General features: G+C 51.6%; 1 protein-coding gene and 1 long non-coding RNA gene across 4 annotated transcripts in view; one reads left to right on the top strand and one right to left on the bottom strand.

The window, feature by feature from the left end:
* PITPNM2 (phosphatidylinositol transfer protein membrane associated 2) overlaps positions 1-20,368 on the top strand; it is a 187,238-nt gene that overhangs the window by 76,557 nt on the left and 90,313 nt on the right. Inside the window, exon 1 of one of the 3 annotated variants that reach the window (XM_030821594.1) lies at positions 12,277-13,839. The exons of the other annotated variants lie outside the window; for them this stretch is intronic. The gene's annotated coding sequence lies outside the window, so the exon portion shown is untranslated. Of the gene's footprint in view, positions 1-12,276; positions 13,840-20,368 lie in introns of those variants that run through there. 3 annotated transcript variants of the gene reach the window in all.
* LOC115837012 lies at positions 6,694-10,747 on the bottom strand. The gene is made up of 3 exons (XR_004032079.1): positions 9,665-10,747; positions 8,699-8,770; positions 6,694-8,427 (listed from the first exon to the last, which is right to left on the bottom strand). It is a non-coding gene; the product is annotated as an uncharacterized LOC115837012 (long non-coding RNA).

Genomic DNA, 20,368 nt, shown 5'->3' with positions numbered 1-20,368 from the left:
GTAGTGCTCAAATGCACTTCTCTGCCTTTGTGCCATAGGGAAATGGATTTGGTCCTGGGGGTGGTAATACCAACTTCTGTCTCAATTCCACCACCCTCACTCAGCATCCCCACCCCAGGCCTGTGCAGAGAAGGAATAACCATCCTTGAGAACCATCCAGCCCTAAGTGGAGAAGTTAGATTTATGGACTTAATCAGTTCTTCTTCCCTGTCTGTGGTGGTGAGAATGAAATGGGGGAAATTGATAAGCCTCAGTCATGTTTTCCTGCGAGACAAGGCAGCTTTGGCAGCTGGTGGGACTGACGCCTTCTTCACCTGTGTCCTCTGCCTCTGAGTGACTATAAATTGCGAACCCCACGAGGTGGCACCTGCAGCCACAGATCGCTTAGGCACCTTGCACAGGGGGCCACCTAATGAACTGGCTGCAGGACGGCAATCCTGACGTGAAGTCAGGCACCTAGGGAGGGGGCAAGGTGGCAGAACTGAGAGAGCAGATGCTCCTTGCTGTTTCTGTAAGGCCACCAGTGGCTGGGTGGCCTGGCCCTGGTAGCAAGGTGGTGACCGTGTGAGTGGCTGAATCCTGCACCACTTTTCCTGAGCCTCCTTCCTCCTGGATTCCTGCAACTATATTCTCACTACATGGCTCACCACCGATTCGTTCTCTCTGCCCCAAGGAGGCTGGACAAGAGGCTCAGGTCAGTGCGGGTATGCAGGAACCTATGTCTGTAAAATGAAAATGCCTGCCTTCAAGGGCTGTCTTGAGGTTGAAAGGAGATGGTCTAGATCAAGGGTTAGGAAGACCACAGTGTGGCCGTGCCGGCCACTTCCAGGCTGGCTTCAGTCCCATCCCCATAGTCATACCCCTGTGAAGTCCCTTCTCATACTGAATCGGGCTACCTGTGTATCTTATAGGGTGTTGGAAATGACAGAGTGTGAATTCCAAGGCCCTATAAAAGACAGTGTGGGCCAGGTGTGGTGGCTCACGCCTGTAATCCCAGCACTTTGGGAGGCTGAGCCAAGCGGATCACTTGAGGTCAGGAGTTCCAGACCAGCCTGGCCAACATGGTGAAACCCTCTCTCTACTAAAAATACAAAAAAAAAAAAAAAAAATTAGCCAGGTGTGTTGGCGCCTGTGCCTGTAGTCCCAGCTACTGGGGAGGCTGAGCCAGGAGAATCACTGAACCTGAGAGGTGGAGATTGCAGTGAGCCGAGATTGTGCCACTGCACTCCAGCTGGGTGACAGAGACTCTGTCTCTAAACAAAGAAAATGTGGTTTCTGCTGTCCTTTCTCTTGGATCACTTTCTCTGGGAAACCAGCCACCATCTTGTGAGGACACTCAAGCTCTCTGGAAAGGTTCAGAAATGTGGTGAGGAAGTGAGACAGACCTCTTGCCAAAAACCATGTACTAACTTATCAGTCACGTACATGAGTTGACTTAGAAATGACTCTATCAGCCTCAGCCAAACCTTCAGATGACTGCAGCGCTGGTCAGCATCTTGACTGTGACCCCATGGAAGACCCTGAAACACTGAGCCAAGCCACTCTCAGCTTCCTGATCCACAGAAACAGCATGAAATAATAAATTTTTCTTGTTTTAAACTGCTAAGTTTTGGGTTAATTTGTTATACAGCTGTAGATAACTTCAAGAATACTCCATAAATGTTAATTTCCTTTCTGCAGCTCCACTGAGTCATCTTTGTTCATGGGCAAAGCTCACTGTCTCTCCACTGGCTGCAAAAGATGTCCATTTGTTGGCTCTGACTCATGCTTGTGGTCTTGATGGCTCACAGCAAGGCCTTTTCACAGAGGATGGTGGTTTGTCACACTCAGAATCCAGGTCTTACCTGCTTTCCTGCTCCATGGAATTTTGACCTGAGTTTGAAGGCTGATAGGGGATTGATGGATGAGGGAGAAAGACACAGTCAGTTCTTAGAGCAGTAGCTAATCCAGGGGTTTCTCTGGCTTTGTTTGCATGAGTAGTGATAGTTGGGGATGAAGCAGGGGTATTCGAGATCTTTTTTGTGTGAGTATGGGAGGAAAAATTCTGTTCTCTTCCTCCTCCATCTTTATTCATCTCTGTCTTCCCTCGGATCAGCTTTAAAGACCCCTGAGACTCTAGGACTTGGTTTGCTTTTTTCTCACCACTGGGATCCGTCTCCCACTAGTAGGAAGAAGGATCTAAGTAGTTGAGCTGCACAAAGGGGAAGTAAACAGCCAGACAAATGTTACATTTTAGAGCCTTGAGTCACCCAGAGCTTTCTATCAGCTTCATTGGGTGCAGGGAGGGTAGCGATTTCTGGCTGCTATCACCTCCTTGCTCATATCAGGAAGCGCTAATTTTGAGGCAAAGTTCAGTGCCCTCTGGCTCACCTAGGGCTCCTGTTGCCTAATTTCACGAGGCCAAGAGTTTGAGGGTGGGTTCGGGGCTGTGCAGCCTGGATGCCTTGGTTTGCGTGCCTACAGCAGCTGTGCCCGAAAGCTTTTTTTAGAGTAAATATGTAGCTTTTGCTAGGCTTTTTGTGTGCCTTGTTCATTCCTCTATCATTTTTTGTATACCTGCTATGGTGTCAGGCACTGGGGATACAAATTAGCCGGGGACTCAGACATGTAAGCAAGTAAGCCCAATAGCAGCTAATATTTATGCAGTGCTCACTGTGTGCTTGGATGTCCAGAGTGATAGAGCAGGTTTAGTAAGGGGGACAGAGGGCTCAGACCAGAGGCAAGGTAGAAAAGGGCATTTCTGGAGGCGGCAACATGAGTGCAAAGGAGACATACACAAGGTTCCCCGGGGGATTCCAAGTTGTTGCTGTCGTGGCTTCAAATCTTACTTTAGGGCCTACTCAGGTGGCATCTTGTTCATGAAGATGTGCCTGTTTTTTGTTTTATTTGTCCCCCTTCCCCCAGCAAAGAGTGACCTTTTCTTCTGAACTTCTCGAAAGTTTGCTAACATCAGCTATAAAACTCTCTGGGCCTGGGGATATTTTGCGGGGAGCAGGGAAGATCTTTGATTATCATTTTAACTTATTTCATGTTCATTTATTCAAGCTTTTTCTTCTTTCACCAATTCTCAAAAGCCCCACACCACCCTCCTGCCACCCCCACACCCCTCCACTTCCAGTCGCTACCTTCCACCCATCATTCTCACTTCTAAAGCCATCAACAGAGGTTTTGAACACCACTCATGTGCCAGGTGTTGTTCTAAGCACAGATTCATCAGTGAGCCAAAGGAAATTCCTTCCTAAAATATGCTCTTTGGTGGTGCTAAACGCCAGGAAGAAAAGTAAGCAAGGGGAGGGAAGAGAGAGGTGTGGGGTGGCGGGGGGCGGGAGCTTGGATAGGATGGTCGGAAAGGACCTCTTTGTAGAAACTTAAATAAATTTAGAAAGCAAGTCATGTAATATCTGGGAAAGAGGAAATAGCAGGTGCAAAGGCCCTGAGGTTGAAGTGTCCTGGCAAGTTTGAGGCAAGCAAGGAAGGCAGTGTGGTTGGAACAGAACAAGAGAGGAAAGGTGGTAGGAAATGATGGAGAGAGAGTCAGGGGCACAACCTTGGAGGACTTGCAGGTCATGGTAAAGACACTGGACTTGACACAAAGTGTGAACAGAGTTCTTGGAGGATTCTGAGGTAGAGAGTAGCACAATCTCATTTGTGTTTTTATTTTAACACGCTCACTTGGGCCACCTTGTAGAGGCTGGAGTGGAAAGGAGGGAGACTAGTTAGAAATTCTGTATTGCAGGCTGGACGTGGTAGCTCCCAGCACTGTGGGAGGCCAAGGCCAGAGGATCGCTTGAGTCTAGCAGTTTGGGGCCAGCCTAGGCAACATAGTGAGACCCTGTCTCTGCAAAAAATTTTAAAATTGCCCAGGGATGGTGGTGCACACTTGTAATCCCAACTACTTGGGAGGCTGAGGTGGGAAGATTGCCTGAGCCCAGGAGTTTGAGGCTCCAGTGAGCTGTGATTGTGCCATTGCGCTCCAGCCTGGGTGACAGAGCGAGACCCTGTCTCTAAAAAGAAAAAGAAAAAAAGAAATTCTGTATTGCAGTAGCCTAAGAGAGTCATTAGAGTTAAGAGGTTTGTAGTAGGCATTTTTTAGAAAGTTGCATTGAGGGCTAGGCACGGTGGCTCGTGTCTATGATCCTAGCACTTTGGGAGGCCAAGGTGGATAGATCGTTTGAGGTCAGGAGTCTGGCCAACATAGCGAAACCCCGTCTCTACTAAAAAAAATTAGCTGGGCGGTAGTGGCACGCGCCTGTAATCCCAGCTACCCGGGAGGCTGAGGCAGGAGAATTGCTTGAGCCTGGGAGGTGGAGATTGCCAGTGAGCCGAGATCGTGCCACTGCACTCCAGCAGCAGTCTGGGCAACAGAGTGAGATGCTGTCTCAAAAAAAAAAAAGAAAAAAAAGAAAGTTGGATTGAGGGAAATTCATAATTCATTCCCTTTGAGAAGGAGTTGGAAGCAGCTTGCCCTTCAGCAGGGTACACAGAGTCTCCCATGAGTGTGCAGGGCCCGCTATTTCTAGTCCCTGGAAGGATTTGGGTCTCTAGTTGTCTCCAGGCTCTCTGAGGGTCTGAGGAATGCCTCGTAAGCCAGAACATGGAGATACTCCTTCCCTTTAGTGCCCTAGCCTTGGTTCTGAAGGAGTTAATTGCACCCTTGGGTGCTAATCACAGTGGCTGGGCTGAGCAGAACTGAGTACCAAGGTCTTGGGCCTGAGAAGAACCTTGAGAAGAACCAGGCCAGTCCAGCCATTCTGTGGGCTTCCCTGAGGGACCTGTTCTGAGACCTTTCCCTAGGACTTCCAGAGGCTCACGTCCGGAAGTCAGAGCTGTGCAAGCCGGCTGTGGGTCTGCCTCTGCATGCCAGAGTCTCTTTTCAGAGCCTCCTTCCACACTTCCCTTGAGATACCCTATGGAACAGTGGTGGCCAGCTCAGGCATGGAGCCAGATGACTAGAATTTGAATCTGGGCTCCACTACCTCTTGACTGTGTGTCCTGGGGCAAGTCAGTAACCTCTCTGTGCTTCAGTTTCCTCATATGCAACATGGGGACAAAAGGATTCAATCAGTTAATTCACATGCTGAGAAGAGTAGTTATGGTTGTGGTTTGGCCCTACTGGCGGCCCCTTCCCCTGCCTTCAGGATCGCTGACCCACACCTCTTGGCCAGCATTAAGGGATTAATGTTGTACTTCCATTATAATCCATGTATCGTTACCATTTACCAACCTTTGACCATGTCCCAGCCATATGCTAAACACTTACTATACATCATCTCATTGTAGTCCTCAGAAAAGCCCAAGAGACAAATATTGTCTTCACCCCCATTTTGTAGAAGAGAAAACCGAGGTTTAGAGGGTTGAAGGAACTAGCCAAGGCCCCCTAGCTGGTAAATGATGGAGCTAGGACCTGATGCCCCCTGCAAGCTGCTTTTCTGTAGCCAGGGAGCAGGAAGGTGCTGGCATGTCATAGTGTTGGGGCCCTGGCTTTCCTGTTCTTGCTCACAGCTACCTTGCCTGGCTCCAGCAACCATCCCAGTATTTTTCTAACTGTAGATGGTCAGAAAGGACCTCCCTGTGAAAACCTAAATAAACGTAGGAAGCAAGTTACAGAATATCCGGGAAGTGCATTTCAGGAAGAGGGTGCAGCGAATGCCGAGACCAGGAGGTGCCTTCTAGGGAGGTGTCTACAGAGACTTCTCAGCCCCTGCCTGCCCTGTGGCATCTGGCTGGCCGCCAGGGAGACAGGGCATCCTGGCTCAGTCATGCTGGCTCACACAAAGAGCCCTTCTCTGAAGGTCCCTGGTGTTCATACATGACAAGACAGGCCCTGTGAGCCTCTGTGCTGTGCTTTAAGCATTGAGTCTGGCTGGGGGCAGTTTGCAGAGGGTCCCACCATCGTCCCTGTGGAGTTACTGGCCATCCTGTATCTTCAAGTTGCATTTTGGAGAGTGGGCTTTTTTCTCCTTGTATTTTTTTTATTGTGGTAAAATATACATAACATGAAATTTTCTGTGTTAACCACTTTTATGTGTATAGTTCATTGGCATAAGTACATTTACAATGTGTGTAACCATCACCCCTATCCATTTCCAGAATTTTTTTTATCATCCCAAACAGAAACTGCACCCATTAACTAACAACTCCCAACCCTTTTCCTCACCCCCAGTAGCCTCTGCCGTACCCTCTGTCTCTATGGATTTGCGTCTTCTAGATGTTTCATGGGAACGGAGTCTTGTAATATGTGGCCTTTTGTGTCTGGCTTCTTTTGCTCAGCATCATGTTTTTGAGGTTTGTCTGTGTTGTAGGGGGTGGGCTTTTTGAAGCAAAGGGGATGTCAGCACTGTGTGCTGACCCTATACCAGGTGCTGCCAGGGAGCAAAAGAGGAAGAGAAGCCCAGGTCCTGCCCAGGAGCCCCCATCTGGGTCACGCAGATGGCGCTAGCTCACACCTACTTAGTTACTCCTCAGCTCCTGGATCTGCCTGTTTGCATCTCTCCAGACAGGCGCCCCTCGAAATCAAGAACTCAGTTCCACATGTAGGACTCCACAGTGCATGCCACAACTCTAGGTTCATCTCAGGGCCTGATTTCTGTGCTTGGGCACCTGACATCTCTCAGCCTTATCTCTCCCATCTGTGGAATGGATCTGGTTCTCTATTAAGAGCCATACTTGGCCCGATTAAGCTGGCTTCCCAGAGTCAGCTCAGAGCTGACCCTTGACAGGGGAGGGGGGTGTGTGGGATGGTGCTTCTTAGACTATGACTTTTTTATTTATTAAAAATTAATTCAGGGACTTTGATGTATCAGACTTTAAAAGGAGTTGACAGGTCACATGGTCTCTGAAAGCACAGGGCTGGTAATCCATTTAAGAAAACATTTTCTTCTTCTTTTTAATTTAATGGAGGAAATCATTAGCTGGGAAATTGGTAGGACTGATTTATTCTTGTTTTGGGGAAGGAGCGTGGAAGAGAAAATCTGCTTTAATTGCTGCTGGCTCTAGAAATATCTCAGCAAAATATTCCCATCAGCTGGGCCTGGCATGAGAGGAGGCAGTAGGCTAAGCGTTCATCTCTTCACCCATGCTCTGGGGGCAGCGGAGGGGCTCTTTCTGGCCCCAGGTGGGTGGCCATGATGTCAGCAGTGGCAAATGTTCAAAGTTGCAGCCTTGGCTCCCTGGTGCTCCAGTTCCTCCCGAGCCTGAATGCACTGTGTGGTTCTGGTCGGGGACTAGGTCCCAGAGAGCTCATGCTCAAGCCTTATTCCCAGGGAAACAGGACCAGGACCCCCGTCTGGGAAAAAGGACTACGTGCCTCTGGGGCTTCATCCGGTTCCAAGGGGAGGCAACTGGGTTCACCCTAAAAATAACCGAAGATGCAAACAGCTTCAGCATGCAAATGTTTTTCATATCTGTGGGCCAGATAATTTAAAGGTACAGCTGTTTTTCCACTGTCCCAATCTGTTTGTTTTTCCTGAAGCAGGGAGGAGGCCTGGGGTGAGCTGAGCCCTTCTGGGGTCACCATTGTCCAGCATCTCTGGCTGAGGTCTGCCTGCGTGCCCAGCTGCTGCCCTCTCTTTAGATGCCACCTTCCTGGGGACACCCCAACCTGTGACTCTCAGCAGGCCCTCAAGGGTCCCTGTCATGGAGCAGGAGCTGCCAGCAGGCCTGGCCTGAGTGCAGTCACCCCAGCAGGCTTGCTGAGGTTGGGGAGGTGGTCCACCTGATTTCAATTTACCAAGCTTGTTAAGCTCAGAAAAATGGGTGAAGGAGTTTTCAGAGAGAGGGAGGCTATAAATAGCCTGGCAGGATGAGGAGATGAGAGGTTAGTGATTGTCAAGGTTGTAGCCCAGCTCCTGGCCAGCTGCCACATCTCCAGGTCTCCTGAATGCCCCCAGGCTGCTGCCCCTCCACGACGTGCTGGCTTCAGGCTCTGTTGGCCGAATTCTGGTGTTCCAGGACCTTCCTGGCCTCCATGCCTCTTCCTGGTGGCTGCGGCCCTGTGAGGCTCCAGGGCCCATTGTCACCTCCATGGCTGGGGACTCTCATCTGCCCATGTCATAATCCTCCCATAGACATGTTACATCTGGGGGAAAGACTCGAAGCAATTAGCCATCTGGGAGAAGCCTACCATCAAGTGGGGCATCCTGCCACGCTGAGCACCGCTACCGCTCAGGGATGGTAGGCCTGGGGCTTCAGTTCCCAAGCTGTAGGGTGGGACCAGGAGTTAGTCTACAGTGGGGGTGAAGGACATAACTCCAGGCCAGGCACAGACATTTGAGGCACTGACCTATACAGGGTCTTCATTCATCCATCCATCCATTGGTTCATCCGTTTGTATATTTAGAAATTCTATTCAGTGCCTGCTGCGTGCCGGTGCTCTTCCAGCCCGAGGATACAGCCAACCAACATCCCTGCCCTCATGGAGACTCCATTCTAGTAGGAGAGACAGAGAGTTAAAAACTTTTTTGTTTTTTTTTTAGAGACGGGGTCTCGCTGTGTTGCCCAAGGGGGCTGGACTCAAACTCCTGGGTCAAACGATCCTCCCACCACAGCCTCCTGTAGCTGGGACTACAAGCATATGCTACTGTGCCTGGGCAGACAATATTTTAAAAAGAACATGCTGTGACACATAGATGAACCCATAAGATATGCTCGGTGAAAGAAACCAGACATAGAAGGACAAATACTGTATGATTCCACTTACCGTGATTATATGATGAGGTCCCTAGAGTTGTCAAATGCACAGCGACAGACAGTAGAACAGTGAGTGCTGGGGCTGGTGAAGGGGGAATGGGGAGTTAGTGTTTAATGCGTAGAGTTCAGCTGGGGAAGGTGAATTGGTTCTGGATAAGGATGGTGGGGATGTTGCACAACAATGTGAATGTGCCTAATGCCATGGAACTGTGTGCACTTGGGAGTGGCTAAGATGGGTCAGGCACGGTGGCCATGCCTATAATCCCAGCACTTTGGGAGGCCGAGGCAGGCGGATCAGTTGAGGTCAGGAGTTTGAGACCAGCTTGACCAACATGGTGAAACCCTGTCTTACTAAAATATAAAAATTAGCCGGGCATGGTGGTGGGTACCTGTAATCCCAGCTATTTGTAGGCTGAGGCATGAGAATCGCTTGAACTGGGAGGCAGAGGTTGCAGTGAGCTGAGATCGTGCCACTGCACTCCAGCCTGGGCAAGACTCTGTCTCAAAAAAATGAAAATAAAGAAGTGGCTAAGATGGTAAATTTTATGTTACATGTACAATTTTTAAAATAAAAAGGAAAGAAGAAAGAAAAGTAAGTCGGGTACTAGATAACGATCAACGCTCTGAATAAAATTAGAAAGGGTCCGAGGAATGCCAGGGTTAGAGTCAGGGCCAAGTTTTACATCAGGGTGTCAAGAAAGGCCTTAGTGAGAAGGGGCCCTTGAGCAGAGGGGAGGGAGAGTGGCAAGTACAGATGCCCCAAGGCGGGAACTTGCCCACGGCCTTGCCAGGGCGGAGAGGTGGCAGGGCAGAGCCTGCAGGCCCTCACTCTGAGTGGGTGGAGAGAGGCCATTCAGGGCTTTGAGCATGTCCTGGTCCTTCTGGCCAGTCTGTTGAGGGAGCCAGGAGAAGGCTTTGCAGGGTGGGGGTACAGGCCCATCCTCAGCTGCAGCTCCCACCTCTGCGTGACTCCTACCGGTTTGTGGGCTCAGCACAACAGGAGTTAACGATGCTTTACTTAGTGATTGTGTTTAAGTTTTTCCTGTTTTTCTGGAGTCTCCACAACCCCTCCTTTCCCAGCTTTGGTGGGTTCAGGTGGGTCTGGGACAGGAGAGGGGTGGCTTGCTCAGTCTTCAGTCCCTGCTGGCGGGCCTTTGAAGCCACACAGCTGCCAAGAAGCAGACAGACTTTTGCCTACCCAGCAAGGGTGCACAGTGCCCCCTTCCCCTGGGTCTGCTCCCGAGACACCTCTCAGGAGGCTCCTGCAGGGCCAGCTTGGTGGGGTCGGGACCCTGGGCTTCAGACCCCGCCCTGTTGGAGAAGTTACTTCCCTTTCTGAGTCTGGATTTTTGCATCTGCAAAGTGAGAGGGCTGGGTGGCAGTCAGGTCTGGATTCTCATCCTGACGCTCCCTGCCAGAGGAGCCTGAGAGAGTAGCTTCGTGGCTATGCGAAACTCCCTGAGTGCCCAGCTCAACAGCCCAGCCGAGAACCAAGGCCCTCTGCACATCCCCTCAGGGGTCTCTGCCACCACATGAGGGATTGCAGGGGGGACCTGTTCCAATTTTACAGCCCCTGCCCAGACATTCCAGGGATAACCTCAGGAGTTGCTAGGGGAAACAGCAGTTGGGGAGTTCTAGAACAGGGCAGAGGAGAGGCCTGCGGTTCCAGACCCAAGGCATTATGGAGTCTATGGTGCCCACTCCCCAGTTGGTGTCTGTGCTGTTCCCTGAGAGCCCCACCATCCACCTTCTGTCCTTTTAGAGGTGCCTCTGGAGCTAGGCTGTGGACAGAGCCTGCTTCCCTGCCCAGACACTGTAGGGTAAGTAGGAGAGGAGGGGTTGAGGCAAGAGACCAGGAGCTAGGCCTGGGCCTGGACCATGCGTCCTTTTACACTTGTCATCAGGCCTTAGAACTGACCACCAGTCTAGTGTGACTATTTAAGTTCAATTATAAATTAAAGTGAAATAAAATGGAAAAGTTCTATTTCCCACTCCCACTCATCACATTTCAAGTGCTTAGTAGCCACCTGGGGCCAGTGGCAGGTCACGGCAGCTGCACTGGATAGTGCAGGTGTGTAACATGTTCATCAATGGGGAAAGTTCTACTGGGCGGCGCCAGCATCATCTCTAGAGCAACCCCATGGGGTAGAGATTGTTGCCCCATTCACAGCTGAAGAAGCTGAAGCTCAGAGAGGGGTGATGACTGGCTAGTCACGTAGTCAGTGAGTGCCAGTGGTCCTGGCACCAGGTTTCGTTTGATCTCAAAGCATGGGTGTGGGATTGGCACATGCATGTGTCTCCCTGCCCAGCTGGCTGCTTACCTGGGATGGGTTGGAGGAGGCTGGAGGCCCACTTGTGGGCTACACACAGGCTTTTAGGATCTCTGCCTTGGGCCCCAGGGCCAGCTGGAGCCTCCCTTACTTGGTCACCCGTGAGGAGCATTGCTTTAGTGGAAGGCAGGGTGAGATGAGCACTCAGTTTAGGGCCTCTGGGCCTGCAACTTTGGGAACAAGTCCCTTAGGAGGGGCTCTAGGACATTTCACTGGGCTCTGAAGACTTCATTTTAAAAGTGAGAAGCTGAGCGCGGTGGCATGACCCTGGCCTGTATTCCCAGATACTCAGGAGGCTGAGGCGGGAGAATCACTTGAATCCAGGAGGTCGAGGCCGCAGTAAGCTATAATCACACCACTGCACTCCAGCCTGGGCAACAGAGCGAGACCCTGTCTCTTAAAAAAAAAAAATGTGACAATAGCCAAAAGGTGGAAACAGCTCACATGTCCATTGGCTGATGGATAATGCATAAGCAGAATGTGGTCCATCTATGTACTGGGGTACGATTCAGTCATAAAACAGAACGAAGGACTGACAGACGCCACAACGTGGATGGACCTCGAAAACAGGATACTGAGTGAAAGAAGCCAGACACAGAAGGCCGTGTAGTTTATGAGTCCATTTATGTGAAATGTCCAGAATAGGCAAATCCATAGAGACAGACAGAGAGTAGATTGGTTGTTGACAGGGGCTGGGGGAGAGGGGATTGGAGAGAGACTGCTAATGGGTCTCCTTTTGGGATGCTGAAACTCTGGAACTAGATAGAGGTGGTGGTTGCACAACATTGTGAATATACTCAATGCCACTGAAGTGAACACTTTAAAATGGTTAAAATGGTAAATTTTGTGTTATATGTATTTTACTGCAATAAAAAAAGTGAGAAGAAGCGGTAGAATCTAGATGGTGAATATATGGATGTTCATTATAAAATGTTTTCAACTTTGCCATATGCTTGAACACTTTCATCATAAAACAGTGAGAGAGAGGCCGGGCACCGTGGCTCGTGCCTGTAATCTCAGCACTTTGGGGGGCCGAGATGGGTGGATGACCTGAGGTCAGGAGTTCAAGACCAACCTGGCCAACATGGCGAAACCTTGTCTCTAGTAAAAATACAAAAATTAGCTGGGTGTGGTGGTGGGCGCCTATAATCCCAGCTACTTGGGCTGAGGCAGGAGAATTGTTTTGAGCCCAGGAGGTGCAGGTTGCAGTGAGCCGTGATCGTACCACTGCACTCCAGCCTGACTCTGTCTCAAAAAAAAAAAAGAAAAGAAAAAAGAAAAAGAAGTGAAATAAAACACTGAGGGAGAAAGCGACAGGATTGGGCTGTGCCCCAACTTAGATGTCTCTGTGTCAGGGCAGCTGGGCCTGGTAGGCTCTGGTGCCGGCTGCAGACCTACTGTAGTTTTAGTCCTGAGGGGTCTGCCAAGTGAGCAGGGAGAGATAGGAGGCTGGGGGATTCTGCTACTGTGCTCCCAGCCCTAAGGAGACCGCAGCTCCTGAGATGGGCCCAGGACAGCACTAGTGCCTGCCCTGAGCCTTCCCCAAGTCCTGCCACGTCTGAGTGCCTGGGAGTGCCAGTTAGTAGAACGTGGTATCATCTCTGTCTGTAATAAGGAGATAGAAGCTCAAGGAAGTGACCAGACTTGCCCCTGGTCATGCGATCTCCAAGGAGAGAGACTGCAACCCCACTGAGGTCTCGTGGCTCTCTCCCCAGCCCCATTTCGCTGCTCCCAGTATGAGTGGGGCCAGGTGGCTGAAGCCAGTATCGAAGCTGGGACGTGGGCAGCTGCAGCAGTGAGGCTGGCACAGGCGTGATGGGAGACGCCACCCAGCGTGGCGAGCCTGGGAGTCCCCATCCACCTGCTAGTGTGTCCAGGAGAGCCCCCTCCCCCTGCTGTGCCCAGCAGCCTCCCTTCTCCTCTGCTTCCCACATGGGTGGCACTGGGCCATCGGAGCCCTTCCATAGGTGGGTATCCCCTCATCCCTGAGGGTGGCAAGATGTGACTCAGGATTTGGCAACAGGTTTTTAGAAACAGGGAGGCCAGGCAGGTGGAAATCCGCAACGCCTCCCCAAACACCAGGTAACACCTAAGCCCGGGGAGAGGGTCACTTTAGTCTCTGGGGTCCCGACTTCAGGCTCTGGCTGGGCAGCGTGGCGTCAGACGGAGGGCCCAGGCTCTTGGGGCAGCAGAGCACCACGAGCCAGGCGAGAAAGCCCCCATCTCCTCCCTTTTCCTTGGCGTGGTGGTGGCCACCAGCTGCTGCTTTTGCCCACCGGTCTGGCCGGTACCCCTCCCCACCTGGCCACCTGGACCCTGAGGCCTGGTATGGGGGAGGCTGCAGCAGCAGAACTGTGGGATTGGCTCTCTGCTGATGCCTTCCCTCTGGCATATGGCTCCTCCGCCCGCCTTGGGCTCTGCCAGCGGCTCCCCTTTCTCCATGGCAACTCAGCTCAGTGGTCCCAGTGGAGGAGAGAAAATCAATTCTCCCTCCTTCCCGCCCTCCCTCTCCGCTCCCCACCCCTTCCTCTCCGGCCTGCCTTTCTCCCTTCCTCCGGCATCCCTGCACAGGCTCGCAGCTCCTCCGTCCACCCATCCTGGGGACACGCGTGCTCCTCAGTGTCCTCTGTCTCCAGGCATGGGCTGCTGGGAGAGCCGCGTGCTGGGGGCGGCCCCCTGAGGCCGGCAGCATGGGGAGCTCAGTGGACCTCTGCAGGGATGGGAGGCTGCTGCGCGACCCCAGCCCGGCTCCTGTGGTGCGCACCTCCTGGCTCTGATACTTTGTCCCCCCACCCCTTCCCTCACATTGGCTTCCTAAAAGGTAATTTTCTGCTCCTTCTGAAACATGTCACAGCCTCAGGAGGGGTTTATTAGCAAGGAAGGCTCTGTCTGGTCACGCGGGCTGCTTGCTTTCTCTCCGAAGAGCTGGGATGGAGGGAGAGAGAGAGGGAGAGGCCTCACCTGGCGTGCTCAGAGCTCAGAGGGGGCACAGCAGAGTTTGGGTGCATGGAGTTCTCCTCTAGGGAGTCTGTGAGTAGCTCAGCTCCTGCCTCCTGGTGCTCGGGTAGGTACAGCACTCCATTGTACTTCCATTTTCCACCGTGATTGCCACGGAGCACAGAAAATCTGCTTTCCTGGACTGTGTGGTTGGACCAAGGAGAGGGGAGGAAATTTAGAGGCATGCACGTGTGCCCTAGATGGGGCAGGGCTCTGGAGTGGTGATTGTTGGCCACAGGTTGGCTGTCTCTCTGACCAATCCTTCATTGTCTGAAAATGAGAGTTCAGTGAGGAAATGTTTTCTCCCTCCCCACCCCTGATAACAAGGAGTGTCTCTCCCCACCCCGATATCCCCCATAACCAAGATTTCCAAGAAGGTGGTGTAGGGAGGATCATCTGCTGGCTGGCTTCAGGCAGAGCGGCCCTACCAGTGTGTCTGTCTGGATAGCACCATCTGTTTGGGACAGCCCCTCGGCACAGTTTGGTTCAGGCAGGATTTCAAGCCTGCTGCCCAGTGGGTCAACATTCTGCATCATTTCTTCCCCATCCCCAGTAGATGCATTCAGAATGACTCTTAAGTGGCTTTCCCAGAGGGAATCTGTGAGGCTAACCCCTCAGCAGCGCAGCCCGGGGAGACACACTCCAACCCATGCCCGGCACAGGCAGCTCCCACCGTGACCTCTGCTTCCTGTGCAGCAGGCAATGGAAAAAAGAACCCCTGGTTGTCAACGAGAACAGCTCCCGTGTTGATGGAAAGTGAGGGCCAAAGAAACCGGATTTAGCACCCAGTTCTTAGAAGTTATGGGTTTGAATGGTGTCTGAGAGTAAGCCCTGTCTGATCTTTAAATAGAAAGTGTACACCAAGTAGCCCCGTCTGACTCACCAGGGAGCTTCAGAGTTCAGGTACCAGGGAACCCATAGTCAACTCTGAAAGAGGCACTCAACTTGGAGGGCTGACTGCAGAGAAGTCTAGATGTTCAGGTATGTGTCTGTGTCTCAGGGTGCAGTGGGGATTGAGAGTGGGACCAGAGTTGGCTCACAAAGTGAATAGTTGAATGTAGGACTTCAGCCTCATGAGCATCTGATTGGATTCTGTTTTTTGTTTCAGCATTCTCTCTGTCAGATTGTTTTAATAACAGCATCGGAGCCTTGAAGGTGGCCTGAGACAGGACTCCCTGTGTGGTTCTGTGGTTGGGCATCTTTAAACTATGTTTATCTCCCCAAAGCCCTGTTTCTTTAAAACTGCCTTTGAGCCCCCCAGAGACCCTCAATTCTTGGTGCTTCTCTTTGAGCAATCAGATGGGTTACGACTGGGCAGGATGAGAGGAATGCTTTTGTGTCTGCACAGGTCTGTGCTGTTTCTTCCTCTGCTTTGGGGCTGGAGAATCACCCAGACCCTCCTGGCATCTGGGCGGTGTACAGGCTTCTTAACGACATTACAGGCATCTGGATTCTGGTTGGTTGCTGGGAATTCTGATGGGTTTACGAGTTATGTGATGGGCGGGGAGGCCATGTGCTAGTTTTGTTTGGTTTGGTTTTGGTTTGCTAGCGAGCGGAAAATCTGATGTGACACCTTAAAGGCCAGCCCACGAGTGGCAGCACCCGATCCTCATCTCTGCTCTCAGCCTCTATGGGAGGCACCTGGCCCTGCCGTTGCAGCTGGGCTTCCTCTGCCCTGAGGGCTTTCATGTGAGCTCAGGGCAATGCAAGCGTGTGTTCAGTTACCAAGCCCAAAAGTCAAAAGAACAGCCAGAGCCAAGCTGGCTTTTGAGGAGAGAGGCCAGCTCCTCCAGCCTGGCTGCATTTGCCTGAGGTAGATCGTGAGTGCTCTGCCCCAGCCTCTCCGCCCTCCTGTGTCCTTTCTCAGCGGCTGCTCTAAAGTGTAACTTCATGGAGTGGTGACTTGACTTGAAAGGAGCCGCAGGGGGCGTGAGAGCAGCTTGGAGAGGTGGGAGCCTGGGCTGCCGATGGCTCCAGCCTGTGAAAGTGTGGAAAGCTCATTCCAGGAAAATTGGAATAATCATCGCATTGGCTGGCTTTCAGGCGGTGAGTGGTTCTTTCTTTAATTTGACAGGAGTGCTGGGATTCAGGGAAGGGCGTGGTGGGAAGCCCTGTGGTTCAGACAGATCTCACGAAGCCAATGAAGCTCCCAGGAGAAAGTCTGATTTATTTTTCCCTGGCCTGGCTTGCAGCATGGTGGAGTCCACCACCCAGGCTGTGCTGGGCAGGACAGGCCGCTCTGATGTGGGTCAGAGATTCTGGGACTCAGAACATCTGCCTTGGCCCCCGCCCAGCCCGTGCCTAGCTTTGAAAAAGTCTGTTGGTGGTGTTGCATGATGACTTAAACTGCAGGAAGAGAGAAGCTCATGAACATTAAACTCTTCCCCAGTCTCTCTTGTGAGTTTCCTGAACACACACGTACTTATACATGCACATACATGCCCTTGCCCACATGTGCACATACAGAAATGCACATATGCTTGCAGATACACACACAGTCTCCCCACATGCACACTCACACAAATACATGTGCACATGCCATGCAGGCACACACATGCAACTCACAAGCTCACACCCACATGCACGCACACACAAATATGTTTTCCCTGCCTGCTAGCAGGGGTGTACCTACCATTTGGCATTCTTCTCATGCTAACATGATCCCATGTAAACGGTTCCCAGGATTGGTAAGATCAGACAGCTGTCCTTTTTATGCACTGCTTTACAGCTCAGTATCTCACCTGACTGAGACAACTGTCCCTGTCCACTTCTGGAAAGAGCTGCCTCTGATCCCTCTTTTCCTCCCTGGTGCTCTGTTGCATGGTCTGGTGTGTTACAGAGATTGGCATGTTTGTGTCTGCAGGGGAGCCTCTGGGTGCTGGCTTTCTGTCCAGGGCTTCTGAGGGCCTCTAGCCCAAAGGGAAGGGATTCATCAGAGACTGATAAGCTTAAGGTGTGCTGAGCTGTAAGGCTGTGTGTGTGTTTGTGTATGTGTGTGTGTGTGTGGGTGGGTGTATGTGTAGATGTGTAGGCATGTGTGTGTCCATGTGAGGTGTGTGATGTGTTTGCATATGCGTGTGTGGTGTGTGCATGTCGGGGGGTGTATATGTGAGTGTGTATGGTGTGTGCATATGGACATGTGTGTATTTATATGTGCATTGTGGTATGTTGTGTGTGTGAGGTGTGTGTGCGCATGTGTGTGGCATGTATATGTGCCTTTGTGTGCCTATGAGGTATGTGAGAGTGTGTGCAGTGAGTGTGAGTGTGGCATTTGTATTTGGGCATCTTTAACTTTCTGCATTCTGTTTCTCCCTGTTTTCTGCTTCAATTCCCAGAGCAGGGCTCAGCAAACTCCTTAACCCATGTCTGCACTGGGATCTTAAATCCACTTCACAGACACTTTCCCAAGTCTCATGTGATTTAACAGTTTGCAGCCACCCTGGAAGTACTTGGCGTTGCTCCCATTTTACAGATAAGCAGACGGAGTCTCAGAGGGTTGAGTGGCCTGCCTGTGAAGGCAGAACCAGAACTTGGATCCCTGGCTCTTTCACTCCTTCACTCCCTCCCTCCCTCCCTCCCTCTCCCTCACTCATTAGTTCTACATGCAACTTGCTCTGCACCGGGCATGGCTGCTGGGCTCTTGGCCTGAAGACTATATTCAGCCCTTGTCCTTCAGTGGGTGCCCAATGTGGGAGGAGGCCGAGGAGGTTGGGTGAGGAGAGCTGGGGGGTGCTCACTCTCCCTGCACTCCACAGCCACCCACCTTAGTTGTCTGAGAAGAGAAAAGGAAGGAATTAGAGAGAGGAAGGAGCAGGCAGCCTGGGGCTGAGCTGGAGGAGAGCCCCCTGCATCTGCCCTACCACTCACTTGCCCCAGGGCTTCCACCCAGAGTACATGAGGCCACTCTACACTGTGGAAAATCCAGGTCACTCTGATCCTGATCCAGTGTTATTCTGCTATAGGAGCAGAGTGGCTCCCTTTCTTTTAAAAATTGCTACATCATATATCATCAGAAAGACAGTCTGCATCGTGGGGTCTATGTGTTTTAGGCTGAGGATTTCAGCATTGGTGGCTCAGGTTAGTAGGAGCAGCACTGCACATGAGGAGATATGTGCCTCAGTTTCTTCACCTGTAACATGGAGATAACACTGTCTACTTCATGTGTCTCACCACAGAGAACAGGTGTGACGTGCGTGGAGATGAACCACCTGTGTAGGCAGTGGCGAATGGTAGGCTGTTGTTAGAGACAAGGCATTCCCATAACTTACTCTTCAATGGGTCAGGAGCGTTTATGCCCAGAGCTGCACACAGAGAGCAGGAGGGGCACAGACGCAAGGCAGATGGAACGAAAGGGAAGCAATTGCTGCTTTTGGGTAGAGCGTAGAGGGGAGTTCTTATGTTAGTTTTGCAATTTTTCCGTAGCTTAGAGACTATATGAAAATGAAATATAGAAAAAAAAAAGATTCATTCATTTAAGAGCTCTTCCTAAGAGGTTGACAGAATACTGATGTAACAAACAGCAGAGGGTGTGTACCTTAACGACCCATGAGAAGCCAAGTGAATAAAACGGAAGCTCCATCCTCATGGAAGCTGGAGACAGCTGGCCATCCCTGAAGGGGATAGGGAGCTCTGGGGAGGGGGGCAGGCGATGGAATCACACCAGCCAAACTCTCAAGAGGCAGGGCTCTCCCTAAACACCAGGCCTCGGAAGTCAGGCTCCTTCCTTGATCCCTGTTGGGGCTCCGGATTCTGGCTTGGATGACTTCCCCAGGGCCCTTGCCTGGTGGCCACAGCCTCTTCTTCCAGACCTCCAGGTGAGGGAAAGTTGTATCTTATGATGCTTTCCTGACTGGGTGCTGGTTTTGTTTGGTCCAATGTTTAGTTGCAAGTTTACCCAGTAGGTCAGCTTTGTGGCCCTCTCTGCTACCGCCGGCATCCTGAAAGCCCCTTTCAGATGAATGTTTAACCTCAAAACCTTGAGCAGCTGTTGACAGGGAGCACTAGACCTGGAGTCCGAGAGTCTGGGGTCCCAGCTCTGCCCCAGTGGACCTCTCTGAGACCTGACTGTCTCCCTGACAAAGCCAAGTTTGGTGGGAATGAATGAATGAGGGACTTGAACATGCTCTGTCACTCTGCAAATGGTAGGTGTGTCTTGGGAGAAGACAGGAGGGGGACAATTGCCAGTCTTAACTTGCTGGCTACTTTGTGCCTCAGTTTCCCCACCTTGTTGCCATAGTGAGAGGAATTTTCCACATCAAGTCCCCATCACCTTTCTCTAAGCAAGACTATGCTCAGGGGCTGGAGGGGAGGAGAGAATGCAAGTTAGAAGACCTTGTCCCTGTCCCCTGTCTGCCATCAGCCTAATTATAAGATCTTGGAGAATTCCATTGACCTCTCGGAGCCTCAGTTTCCTGGTGTGCACAGCAGAGTTAGCGATGGGTGCCCTCAGGAGAATGGGAAGGACAAATGGATGGTGTGTGCCCAGCACTTTGTTTCGTGCCAGCGTCCTCACTTTTCCTGTCACCCTGTGCCCTTGTAAAGCACTTCACAGCTTTCTAGGCGTGGGCACACCATTATCACAGCCTGTGGCTGTGAACAGGTTTGTCAAGCCTGTGCAGACAGGGAATGGGGAATGGGTAAATTTAAAACACTCCTTCTGCCTGACTTCATTTGCCTGCTGGGCCTGTGCTAATTGCATGGCTGAAGTCCCCTTTCCAGGACTCTAGGTTCCTGAGATGGAAAGGATCGGGACTGGGCTGCTCTAGGACCTTCCTAAGCTGGTAGGAAGAGTAAAACTTCGTAGTCATATAGGCTCGGGTTTGAGTCCTGGCTGTGTGATCCACAGAAGCTGCTTAATCCCATTGCACCTCAGTTTCCTACTGTGTGGAATGGGAGTGATGGTCCCCCCATGGGCGTTGTGCGAGAATTCAAGATTCCGTGCTTCTTGCCTGCCTCATCACAGGAGTGTGTGAAGCGGATGATCGTCTTGCAGGGCTCTCCTCCCGTGTCAGATTGCTCTGTACCAGAGGCTGTCCTAGGATCAGGGCCAGGCCAACCACTGCTTTTCATGTTCCCAAATGTTTAGAGAGCCAGTGCGGTGTCTTAGCCAGCAGAGCTTTCTGTCAGGAGGTGTGATCATCTAGCCGTTTGTGCCCTGCCAGCCACCTGAATCCAGAGCCACTCCCTGGACTGAGCTTGCCTTCAGGGGAAGGTGGGCAGCAGAGTTATCCAGCCCGCGGGTCTCTCTCTGGCTGTCCTCCACCCTAGGAAGCACAACATGTGGTCAGCAGTGTGGCTCATGGGGAGCACAGGGAAAAGATGAGCAGCTCCATATTTCGTGGCTGGAACTTGGG

This window comes from Nomascus leucogenys, chromosome 10 (assembly GCF_006542625.1).
Source record: "Nomascus leucogenys isolate Asia chromosome 10, Asia_NLE_v1, whole genome shotgun sequence".
Taxonomy (NCBI): Eukaryota; Metazoa; Chordata; class Mammalia; order Primates; family Hylobatidae; genus Nomascus; species Nomascus leucogenys.
The sequence above is the reverse complement of the archived record's forward strand: the minus strand, read 5'-3'. Positions and strand labels throughout refer to the sequence as shown.